Genomic DNA, 13,834 nt, shown 5'->3' with positions numbered 1-13,834 from the left:
TATACTTATGCTCCTGTGGCTCGATTGGAGGCTATTCGTATCTTTCTCGCATATGCTTCCTACATGAACTTCACGGTCTACCAAATGGATGTCAAGACTGCCTTCTTGTATGGCAAGGTGAAGGAAGAAATTTATGTTGATCAACCCCCTTGGTTCGTTAACTCCAAGTTTCCTAATCATGTCTACAAGTTGGACAAGGCATTGTATGGGTTACATCAAGCTCCTCGAGCATGGTATGCGACTCTAACAAAGCATTTGCTCGAGCATGGATACTCTCGCGACACTATTGATCAAACTTTATTCATCAAGCATGTTGGTAATGATCAGATACTAGTCCAGATCTACGTTGATGACATTATCTTCGGGTCTACCAGTCCACAACTTTGTAAAGAGTTTGAAGGCGTGATGAAAAAGCGGTTTGAGATGAGTTCACTGGGTGAAATGACCATGTTTCTGGGGCTTCAGGTTAAACAAAATTCAACCGGAATCCTGCTACATCAAGCTAAGTATGTTGAGGATATTCTTGAGAAGTTCGGGTTTCAAGACGCAAAACCTGCATCGACACCAATGGCTGAAAGACCCCTGCTGAATCCAGATATTGATGGCGAATCCGTAGATCAGACACACTACAGGTGGATGATCGGACATCATGTTTGCAGTTTGTCAATGTGCTCGCTATCAGGCTAATCCTAAACTCTCTCATCTTATTGATGTCAAAAGAATTTTTCGGTATATCAAAGGCAGCCCAAAATTGGGTCTTTGGTATCCGAAAAATTCTGAATTTGATTTATATGTTTTTGCTGACAGTAATTATGGAGGCTGTGAGCTTGACAGGAAATCAACATCAGGAGGGTGCCAATTCCTTGGCGATAGGCTGGTATCGTGGCAGTGCAAGAAACAGCATACCGTCTCTACCTCAACAGTAGAAGCGGAATACGTTGCTGCATCTGCCTGCTGTTCTCAAGTTATGTGGATCCAACATCAGCTGTTGGAGTATGGTTTGAATTATCTAGAAACCCCAATTGACTGTGATAATGAGGCCGCAATTCAAATCACTAAAAATCCGGTCCAACATTCCAAAACCAAGCACATTGATATCAAAATTCACTTTATCAGAGATTGTTATGAGCGCTCGCTCATTAGGCTAGAACAGGTTCCCACTGCCAATAATGTGGCGGATCTGTTCACCAAGCCTTTTAACAAAGCTCGATTCGATGTGCTTGTGGGATTTTTAAAAATGATTCGTTTTGAGGATTAAATTTTTGTTATTCATTAGGTTAGTTTAAATTTGTGCATTTTAGTGTTTTCATTCTCACCCATGCACAACTTTAGGGGGAGAAATAAAGAAAAGTCAAACAAAAAATTGAAAAATTAAAAAAAAATCCAAAAACATTTTGTTTCTGTTTTATTTTTTTCAGAAAACATTCAAAAATCCAAAAACATTAAAAAAAAATCAGAAAAATCAAAAATATTGTCGCTTTCAGTTTTGCTTGTTGATATAGTACTGGGAAGTGATATTATAAAGTGATAACAGACAATCTGAGTCTGCGTAACGTACCCAAAGTTGAAGGGTCTATGCTCTGGGTTTGATGCGTTGGTAGGCACGAAAGATTCTAAATGGACATGACTAGGCAGAGTTGAACTTAAGGAATTCATAGACTTGACAAATCTTGACCTAGTTAGATCCGTTTAGCCTGACAATACGACGCTTGGATAGGTTGAGCAGGGAGATATATATGGGAATCTACTGGTCACATTAAAGATCCTGTACTTGGAACCGTGGATTAACTTTTCCTCGATGTGCGGATTATGTCCTTAATCCCGGTATTGATGGGGTGACTGGTGAATTCCAATAAGTTAGGTCTGTAGAAAATTGTTTTATTTCTCTATCTGTCTGTTAGTCATATGTTACCTCCTCTGCGTGACTCAAAATCCGACCTGGACTGTAGCATATGCAATTCTACTTCTCTGCATCTTCTATCTATGCAATTCTTTCTATCTGTTAGCCATATACTGTCTCCTTTGCGTGACTCACAATCCGACCTGGTACACAGTATATGCACCATTCTACTTCTCAATCCCTCTAAAACTTCAGTTAGTCATATGTTCCACCCTCTGCGTGATTGGAAGAGATCTGACCTGGGTGTATAGCATATGCATTCTAAATCTATCTTCTCTCTTAATGATTGTCTGCTCACCTGATGTAAGGAGTATTCTGGAAGTCCTTGATTACTGGAGCATATCAGGAAGCGGGAAACATGTTCCAGTACAATTAAAATTGAACACTCACAGATTGTCTATAGATCTCGCTGCTAAATTTAGGTGGACAACAATATCCCTGGTCGTCGTCAGCTGAATGGTCCTTAAAATATAGTATCTAGGAACTTAGGATCACTTTGTCTTATAATTAATAGTATGTCCTAATTTTGTCACACTTTTTCGTGTTTAAGTGGACCACAATACCGACGATCAACCAGACAAAGACATGAAGATAGACGGTACCGACAAGTGGAGTAAGGTTGTCTAACAACTTTGATCCCAGTGTCACAAGATAATTTTCAGTGAATTTTGAGATAAATTTTGTCTGTGGTTATTCTAATTTTATTTTTATTTTAATTTTATTTTAATTTTATTTTATTTTTATAATTGTCAAAATTTAATTTTTAAATCCTTTAATTTTTAGATTTTAGAAATTAGTTTATTTTATTTTTAGTTTAATTTTAATTTTACTTTTATTTTAAATATCCTCAAAAGTTTTATTTTAAAAATTTTAATCGGGATTTGGACTGTGCATTATACTGTGTGGGAGACAGGTAATCTCAAAGGAAGTATAAAAGGTGGGGCTTACTACCGTAAACCCTTTTTCACCTCCCATTTCTCCCTTTTACAGCCGCAAGCTCTTTCTCTCTCTACTCTCTCTCCTCGGAAATTTTTTGTGAGTTTTTGCGAAATCAACTAGTCCACTTCGAAGGTATGCTAAAACCGACTGGGGAAATGCTGTTTGTTCTTCGATTCGACTGAAACTGAAGGAGTAATCGGGGTTTAAGTGTTCGTCGGCGTTTACGGTTTGGGGAGGGTTTACAGTTTGGGGAGATTCAAGAACCGTAAACTCCTTTTGGCCTTACGACCGTAAACTCATTTTGGGCTTACGACCGTAAACTCCTCCGAGTTTACGACCGTAAACTCTGTTTACGATCAGATGACCATTGCTATGGGTTTACGGTCGTAAACCCAAATTTGGACCGTAAACTCTGTTTGACCACTTTGAACCGTAAACTCAATGTTTGACCAATATTGACCGTAAACTCCAATTTTTTGTGGTCAAAATAATTTTTAAGGCCAAATTAAAATTGTTTAATTAAGAAAACTTAAAGTTTTAAATTGTTTAAATACTTTGTTTTCTTACTTGGCCTGTTTTAGTGCAGATCAATGGCGAATCTTAAGTTTGCTGACATGCATAATCTGGCGATTGTGTTGGATGAACCTCCTGTTGCTCATGGAGATTTCAGATCAATGATCTACAGATTAAGAGAATGCTGCCTGGCTAGTGCCATCACTGTGAATCCGGTTATTTATCAGAACATTGTCCGGGAGTTCTGGCAGACGGCCAAGATGTCAAAAGAAAATGGTGCGATTGCTGTTAAAGCTGTGGTTAAAGGATGCAAGATCATAATCACTGAGCAGTATATCAGAGAAACATTGCTAATCAATGATCAACCCGATTTTCCTACTGAAATTGGGATTGATAATGTTCAAAAGTTTCTCAAAAGGATGGGATATGAGGGCATCTACCCTCCCACGGTGAAGAAGCTTCTGCCTCCCTACTGGAGATTTTTGGCGCATGTGTTCGTGAGCTGTATCTCGGGAAGGAGATCAGGAGCTGATGAAATCTCTCTCAGGAACACAGGGGCTATCGTTTCACTGGCTGCTGGCATCAAATTCAACTTCTCGAAGTTCATTTTGGATGAGTTCTTGGTAAATATCAACGCTATAAGCCGGGAGACCAGAGATGCATTCTTGCTATATCCGAGATTTATTCAGACGTTCATCGACAACCAATTCCCAAAGATGATCAAAGATGGTGACAAGCTGGATATAAAGTCATTAGGCCCGCACACGATTGGTCTCATTAAGCAAAATCGAAAGGGCAAAGTCGTCTTCCAAGGCTTACATCCTCTCGTGAAATTCGGGAAATTTGCTGAAATAGATGAATCTTCCGAATCTCATGGAACGTCTGACAATATGTCTTCTGAGCCCACTTCCTCCGAGAGAGTTGTTTCTGAAGATGTCAGCACAGTTTCAGATCATGATGAGGAAGAAACTCCAGCTGCTAATGCTCAAGTAGCCGAGGAACACGAATTTACATCTGTTCAGGTACAAGGAGATTACAATGATGGGTCTGAAACGGAGACTGATTTATATGAAGGCCTCGACCTCATAGGATTTGATAACGATGAAATTCCTCTCAACTTCGGTAGCAATGAAGATTTCATGACCGGTGTAAACCTCAACACACTGCTTGAAAATATCGATGAAGTTGCTCATCCAGCAACGGAGATAAGGGAAAAAGAAGACGTTCTCGAAGCCACGCCTCCTCCTACCAATCCAACGGCGGAAATAGCAATTCCTATGGTGACAGTATCAGGGATTCCTCCCCTTGATGTTGTTTTACCTACTTCTGAGCCATTGTAAAGTGATCATACAACTACACAAGCCTCTCACCCTCCATCAAAAAGACGAAGACTTGACCCTAGACAGGGAATTCTTGATTCGAGTTCACTTCAAAGTTTTACAGCTCCACCAACAACAACTCCAGTTATCATCTCATCTGAACCTATCAGTGAAGGTCCTAGTACCTTCTATGAAGCTGGTGGATCTTCATTCCCCACGGATTTCTCTCCTCCCAGGCCAGAGCATGATGCTGCCTCGGTTAAGTTAGCCAGGTTTTTGGCCAGAGAACAACTCACAACGCCTCCCTTACATGGCAAAGGAATTTCTATTGGGGGTGGCAGTTCAGGAGAATAGAATCCTTCACTTCTTGGACTCCAGAAAGAGATCGATGCTCTGAATCAGAAAAATGTTGATTTGGATAAGAGAAATATTGAGCTGTATATCAAGGTCGCAGACCTTCAGACTGAGAATACAAAGCTCAATATTCAAGTGGCCGAACTTATCGAAGACAAAGCTCTGAAGTCGAAGCAAATTACTGATCTTCAGACACATTTTGGCTTACTGACCGCCAGCTACTACGATCTAAAGAAGAAGCTGGAAGAAGAATTTGGCGACAAATTCAAATCATCCGTTGACGAGCCAAAGATCTATCTTCCCGACCAAGATGCTCCCATAGCTCCACGACCTACAAGAACAACCACCGTTGTTGACCGTTTGAGAAATAACCAGCTCAGGCTCCAAGTATAATGGCATTAAAACGCGCTAAATTGGCCAAGTCAGCTGAAAAGGGTCAACTTCTATTCAAAAGGAGTGCAGATCATAATGCCCCCTGGGATCAACAAAAGATCACCGTTACGGATCTGGGCGAACATCGTTTCAGAGACGTTTATGGTGATAGGTCAGGAATCATCTCGTGGGGATTCCATGACACTATGAATATGTTTATGGTGAGAAGAAAGAGCGGCAACACTGAATTATACAAAGATGCTCACGATTTTCATTCCTTTACTAGGATTGATCTTACGGAGCTGTCTAAAGCTCCTTTCTCAAATCCATCAAACAATCCCAGGGCGACTCAGTTCAAATCATTTTTGGAAGATCAAGTAGCTAAGGGTTTCCCTTCAATGAAGACTGCAGAGTCTATTATCAAGATTTATCCTAGCGTCATTGATCCCAAAACAAGTCAGCCACTTCGATCAGTGATGTGGCCCGCTACTGCTCAAGTAAAGCAGGTTCCCGTTCTTCAAAATTATCCAGATGGATCTCTCGCATCCATGCAATACTGGGTGTTTGATGAATCTGCTGCTGCTGCTGTCATCAAGCTTAAAGACGATTGTATCCGCTTGTATGACAAGAAGGATTTGCTTCAATTTGGCAAGTTGGACATACATCAGCTCTCCATTCATCAGATCAAGGTGGCTGAAGACATTTTTAAGCCCGGTGCAAAGGAGTACACTTCAATGGTTGCTGAGATTATCGAGAAAGAGATGTGGAACGGAGCTATGGGAAAATCCGATGTGCTGGTGGTCGACAAAAGCTGAGTCCAAGCTAGCACCAAACCAAGGGGGAGATTGAAGGGTCCAGTAAATGGTTTGGTCTAGGCTTTCATTGTATTATGTTCAGTATGAGTCTGTAACACAGTTTGTGGGTTGTTTAAGTGTTTTTGTTCAGAAAGTGTGTTTACGACAATAAACAGAGTTTACGGCCGTAAACACGTTTACGGTCGTAAACCCTGTTTCCGGTCTTGTTCAGTATAAATAGTGGAGGTGTAGGTCATTGTGTGGTTGTTGATGCCATTGCATTTACAGAAGTGTTCCATCGAGTTTACCTGACGTTTTTCTGAATATAAACGTGTGCAAGCTCGATTTCTTTTCATCTTATTCTTCTTTTGTGATTGTTTGTTGCTTGATCATTGGTAAAGATTCTTTTCAGGACCTTACAAACATACGAATGGGCCAAATCTCACCTGGGAGACGGAGAGTGACATGATGAGTCGCTATCCGCATTTGTTTGTTGATGTGTGATTCCGGGGACGGAATCATCCTAAGGGGGAGAGAATTGTAACGCCCGTGTTTCTAGGCTAGGCATTAATGATGGTGTAACAGTCTAGGTTAACCTTTGTAACTCGTTTTGAAATAATAAGAATGTATTATTTGAGTATTATGTGTTTATGGCTTAATTGTGTGATTTAAATGAATTAAGGATAAAAATAAGCGATAAAGTAAAATATTAGATAAGCCCGATATCTATGAAGGAAGTTGTAGTGGTCGTGGCAAGGTTTCCGAATATATAAAGAATGCCGAAATCCGAGTTATAACGAAGAAGTTATGACCTGTCGAAGTTTCGCGACAGAACCGGTACGACACTGTGTGACGTAAATAGTGAATTTACGATAGAGCGATATTTAGTCTTAGTGATCTAAACGAAAGTCGTAGAATAAGTTAAACCGAGAGCGTGTATAAAAAGAACGTCTAAATCTGACTTTGTATGAGGAAGTTATGATTTTTCGAAGTTTCGACTTAGCGGTATGAAGCCCAAAGTTCGAATATGAGATCGAGTGGTTTCTAGCCGAAACAATCTAAACGAGAATCGAAGATCCCGTCGATAGTAATGCAACGGTAAAAAGACAGACGAAAACGGACGTCAGATGAAGAAGTTATTAATTTCTAACGGAGTTTTCCTGTCCCGGCCTAATAAAAATAATCTAATAAAAGTTAAATTCAAAATTAACCGACGGAGTCTAAACGAGAGTTGTAGAGCATAATCTCACTTACGCGTGGATATAAAGAACGTCGAAAACGGAGCTCGTATGCGAAATATATGAATTTCTAAAGTTCGGGGCACGAACTTCAACCCCTGTGTCAGAGCTCAAAATTAGCCCCCGAAGCCCCGGTATCATTCAGAGACCCGAAGCGAGTCCCTAAGCTCCGAAGATCCCGAGAAAAAAAGATTTTCCGAGCCGAAGCTCTGCCCGCAAGAAGCCCGGTGTGTGAAGAGATCACAGTTTCACCGAAGAATTCCACTTTAAGAGTCGTAGTGTTGTCCGAGCATCATCTTATCAAGTGAGTGCATAATCCCTTTCATATACACGATTTTAATACAAGTATTGATGAATGTATTAGATATATGATATGAGTAAGTGTGTAGTTGCTTTTTATAATACACATATATGAATTATACTCTATGAAATACGTGCTATGTGATTATATACTATATGTTATGTGGTATGAGTATTGAATGAATATGTTATACAGGTTTTAAGCTGTATATAAACAAGTATATTTTATCTACAAATATGTTGGGTAGAACATGGGTAGATAGTGATGTGTGATGAAATAAAAATGATGAGAGGCCTCGATGTGATTGTGATCTAGTCGTCCAGCAAAATATGGATGACGACCACAGACTTTTCTAGACAGTTCAGTGGAACGCTGACAGGCTCATAACCTGTAGGTGTAGTGAACTTGGGTGTTCATTTGCTGTATTCTATCCCCCTCATGGTTGCCTTAGGACATTCATTGCTGAGGAAACCCCTTTGCAGTAGTGTCCGTCCCGATAAAAATCCTAGATTAGGTCCCTTGTAATAGTTTTTGTCATAGGGACGTAAAGTGAGGATAACGGAAATGGGTAATCGGGTTATTGTTGGTTGGTGAAATTAAATATAATTATTTATTGTGGGTTGAAAACCCTATATGCTCACTAGGCTCCCAATCCTGACCCACTCAGTTTCTTTGTATTACAGGTAGTGGCGCGAGAGCATAAGTTGGAGAACTTGTGAAGATGTTTTTGTTTATAGACCAATAGTTGTATATAACTGTGTAAGGTCTATGTTTTATTGTTTATGCTTTTGTGTCTGTATCGGAACATGACATCCCGAGTTTTGATATATAATGAAGATACATTTCTTTATGAAATGCTTTGATAAACCTTATCTTATCATGTATTGTTTTGGGGACAAATTCCGCAACTCTTTTAAATCAATGGATTTACTCTGAAATTATTTTAAAAGCATAAATGAAACCGGTATTTTCTATCCGTGAATTTGGGGATGTCACATTCGCCCAATCATTTCATGTAGATACTGCGGGAAGTATATCATTACTTGCTAATAGAGTCTATATAAATTGTGTCATAGAAATTGAAGGTTATAGTTTTCTTGTTAACCTGATTCCTATTTCCTTGCTCAACTTTGAAATTATTCTCGGCATGAATTGGTTGTTAAAGAACCGCACAGAATTCTTGTGTTACGAAAAGATGGTACGCATCCTTATCGAATGGAAGAATTCTATTTTATGTCTTCGGTAAACAAAGACTTAACATCTTAAAATAATCTCTTTCCTATAAACTCATAAACTTACATCGAAGGAGTATTCTGCTTATCTAGCCTATACAGTTGATACCTCAAAAGAGGAGAAGAAAACTGTAAATGATATTCCCGAATATCCTGGCGTTTTCCCCAGATGATTTGCCTAGACTACCCCAGATAGATCCAATAGAGAAATACACACAGGTATACTTGGATGAAACTGTTGCGAGACATGGTGTGCCGCTAAAGATTATTTCCGATCGTGATAGTAGCTTCATACTCAGCACAACTTATTATCCCCAAACAGATGATCAGACGGAGAGAACAATCCAAACAGTGGAAAATATACTGAAGGTATATGAAGCACTATGTGGGCGTAAATGTCGTATTCCATATTGTTAACGTGATGATTCAAGATACCACTGATAAAATTCAAATTGTACAAGAAAGAATGAAAGCGGCCCAGGATCGACAAAAGTCCTATGCAGTAAAGAGAAGACGACCTATAGAACTCCAAGTGGATCGACCAAAGGCATTATGCGATTTGGGAAGAAAGGAAAAAAAATTGAGTCCTAAATTTGTTGGACCTTTCAAAATCATCCAGAGAATTGGTAAGCAAGCATACCGTTTGGAATTGCCGGAAGATTTGGCACATATTCATGATGTGCTTCATGAGAGTTATCTACTTAAATGTTTAAGCATATATGATGAAATAGTCCCGTTATCCGAGGTGAAACTGGATAATAAGTTAACATATGTAGAAGAGCCTGAAGAGATCATAAATAAAAGAACGACTAATCTACGTAATAAAGAAGTAGAGTTGGTGCTTGTCAAGTGAAAACACCATCGAGGCCCAAATTATACTTAGGAAAATAAGAATAAGATAAGAGCGAAATATCCCCAATTGTTTAAATCGTTGTGATTTCGGGGACGAAATCCTCAAAAGGAGGAGGTATTTATAACATACACGTTCTGTTATCGTGTTTTATAATGAATAATATTATGAAATACTATATGAATTTGAGTATTGAGTTCTAACAGATATTTTTTACTAGAAATGAAGTAAAACTATGTTTAGAATCTCTCGGAAAACATTGGAAGTCTTATGAGATTCCAATCTAATGTCAAATATTGAAATTTAACGAAAATATAAAATTTGAAATAAGTATAATTTTATTATTGAAAGTTGTAAAGAATCTTGTTAGAAACATTTAGGCGAAAACCTCATCGAAATCCGAGTTATAACGAAGAAGTTATGACTATTTGAAGTTTCGCGACAGAACCGGCACGACGCCGTATGACGTAAAAAGTGAGTTTTCGATAAACTACTTTTTAGCTTTAATGATCTAAACGAAAGTCATAGTATTCATTAAACCGATGATTTTCATAAAAAGAACGTTCAAATCTGAGGTCGTATGAGGAAGTTATGATTTTTCTAAGTTTCGGAATAGCAGTAGATAGCTAAAAACTCGAAATAAAGATCGAGTGATTTTTAGCCGACACAACCTAAACGAGAATCGAAGGTCTCGTCAATAGTAGTACAACGGTAAAAAGACAGACGAAAACGGACATCGGATGAAGAAGTTATGAATTTTTAACGGATTTTCCTGCCCCGGTCTGTTAAAAATAATAATAATAATAATAAACTCAAAATTAGCCGACGGAGTCTAAACGAAAGTTGTAGAGCATAATTTCACCTACGCCTGCATATAAAGAACGTCAAAAACGAAGCTCGTATACGAAAGTTATGGATTTTTGAAGTTCAGGGCACAAAATTCGAGAAAATCCCAAAATCCAAGGAATTTCGTATGGTCAGATTTCGGCCACGTCACCCTCGCTCGCAGCATGCCGCGTGTCCGAATTGATGAGTCATACGATGCCAGTTGTCGACCCGTGTCGCACCCTCCTCGCACCGAAGGCTCGGCCAACCAGAATCCGACGCGTGCCTTCCACCTGTCTCGCCCTTCGCATGCTCGCCACCTGCCTCCCTCGCATGCAAGCCACGTGCTCCTTCCTTCTCTCCTCGGTCCGAAGCCTCCCCTATATAAAGGGAGGTGCGAGATCTCCCGGTTTTGGTTGGAACTTCTCACATTTTTCACTCCTAAACCCTCTTTTAAGCTACTTAGCATCCCCCGAAGCCCCGAGATCATACCCAACACCCGAAACACGTTCCGAAGTGCCCGAAGAGCCCGATAAATTTATCTTTTCGGTTTGAAGCTCAACCCTCGCAAGGCTCGATTTTCAAGAAAGCTCCCAGTTTTCATCGAAGAAAGCTAATTATAGTAACGAAGTGCTGCCCAAATTACTATTTTAACCTCCAGTTAATTCACGGTGAGTTCAATATATAGGAACAATGGTATGTTATGTGTTATATGTGCTATGTGCTTTTCCGTGCTATTATCTCGTGTTATTATTTCATGGTATTATGGTAGCAAAAGCTGTACCTTTGACCATGTGATCAGTGAAAGGACTTAGATTCACGATGATATTGGTATGTAGCCTCTGGCCGTGTAGAGCATGCCTCGTAAGAGAATGACTTCTACCCCTATGGCATTGGCAGAAGGTTAGATAGGGCTGAAAGCCCGAAATCTACCAAAATGTTTAATCATAAAGTGTATGTCTTCTGTGCCATTTGGGCTGAAGCTTTATTGATGTATATAAAGTATCGAAATTGTTATGTCTCATTGATTGTATATCTTTGAATCAAATCATTGATTGATATGGAAAGCTTGTCACATGATCCATATATACATTTGTTGTTCCTTGTTCCTCTTTGCTTCTGCTATATTGAAGTATATATATGACATACCGTTATATTGTATCTATTATTGAACTCACTAAGCGTCACCACTTACCCCTCTCAGTGTTTAATAATTGCAGGTGATAAGCATACAATATAGTCATATACTGTTAGAAGATTTTGAATAGTTAAAAACTATTACTTTTGTATTTAGTACTCATGTATGTATAAAACTTTAATATCCTGGATAGTTATGTAATATATAACATTTTGTAATAATCGGTTTAGTTTACTTAAATATTTCATGATATCAAATAAAAAACAAAATTGAGTGGAAAAACACTATAATTTTTTTAAGATATCTGGATGAAAGAAAATTAAACTTTAATTATTATTTAATAACATTATACAGATTATATTAAATAAAATCTTTTATAGTATTCTACCGATCTTTATATTTGTTTTGTTTCTTTATATTAGTTGACGAAGTTACCATTAAAGAAAGGTAAATGACAAAGCTAGCATTTTTTTAGAAAAGACAAAATTGCAAAAATGGTCTGTGAAATTTTGTAAGTTTGGTCCAAAAAAGTTTGATGATGTACTAGTGATCCAATTTTGGATATGTTCTGTAGTTTTGGTCCATATAGTTGTCATTTTTGTATGATTTTGGTCCACACCCAACATGAAATGACCAATATACCCTTAAATAATTCCTTTTAATTTATTTGATTAAATTTCCTATTATTTTATTTAAAAGAAAAAGAACAATAAATTATCACCTACTATACCCCACCCCTCTCTCTCTCTCTCCCTCTCTCTCTCTCTCAACAACACCAAAATCAGTAATTGGTCTACCTTCTCCCTCTATTCTACCGATGCTCTAAAACCACCACCTACACCACCATTGCCGCCCCTTACTTGTGTAACACTGCCCACCTAGCAAACTTCGGTGACAATGGCTTGCGACCCAGATGCAAATTCCAACGATGTGACCCATCTACCACTGCCCCTTCGTCTTCTCCGGTAGCTCCAAATGTTTGTTTCCAAATCTGCAAACGAGACCGACATACCCGATCTTTTCTTTAAACATATTCATCTGCAGATTCAAACCCGAGGAAGAAGATAGAGGTGATAAAACCCTTCAAATCGAAGTCATCTTTTTAAACCATCGATTTTCTTTTGTTTCAGGTCTTCTGGGATGGAGAGACATTTGGAAAAAATCAATGAAGGGTGGTTTGGTGGTCAGTGGTAAAGGGTCATCTGGTTAAGGAAAAAGAGGTGAGGGTGGGGGGGGGGGGAATGAAGGTGGTTGGCGGCGAGTAGTGGTTGAGAATGACGATGGCGTCATCTTCTATGACGCTGGTGGTGGCGGCTGAAAACCCTAATCACTGAAAGATGGAGGTAGTGGTATTTGGGTAGGGAAAACACCAATTAGAAGGGTGGTGCTGGTGGGGAAATTTCATCGAGGTCTGAGGAAAGAAAGATGGGTGAGGGTGGGATTAGATGTTTGTAGTGGACGGTGGTGGCAGCCGTTGGTGATGGTGGCATCCATTAGGGGTGATACGTTTCTTGAGTATGTGTGTTTCTTTTGTTGAGAGAGAAAAGACAAATGAAATATAAATGAAAAATATAAATTAAATTAATTTATGTATTTAAGCAATTAAAGAAAATGAAAAATATATATTATAAGGGCATAAATGTCTTTTTAAGTGTGTAGGGACAAAAAAACAATAAAAAGATCCAATGTTGCACCCAAAATCACATGATTTTGTCAACCACAATGACCATTTTTGCAATTTTGTCTTTCAAAAAACATTTCCCATAAATTAATCAAAAATTAAGAAAATTTCAATTTTAATCGGCGAAAGAGCATACAAGTAGCAATAATGTTTAATCTCAGTTAATGGACTGTGGAATCGTAGCCCGTCTCCTCATTAGCCTAATAAATTTAAATCCGATAAAAAAATCAATATCGATTTCAAATTTAAGTCTTAAAAAATTTCTCTGGTGACAAACAACGAATTTCCTATTAACTATGTTGTACTTATTGTTTGTATTTTAAAATATCAGATGAATTCTAGCAGTAGTTTGTAGTTATTTTCTCTGAATTATGAAAA

This window comes from Lactuca virosa, chromosome 9 (genome assembly GCF_052849685.1).
Source record: "Lactuca virosa cultivar CGN04683 chromosome 9, Lactuca_virosa_CGN04683_v6, whole genome shotgun sequence".
NCBI classification, from domain to species: domain Eukaryota; kingdom Viridiplantae; phylum Streptophyta; class Magnoliopsida; order Asterales; family Asteraceae; genus Lactuca; species Lactuca virosa.
This window is presented reverse-complemented; position numbering follows the sequence as displayed.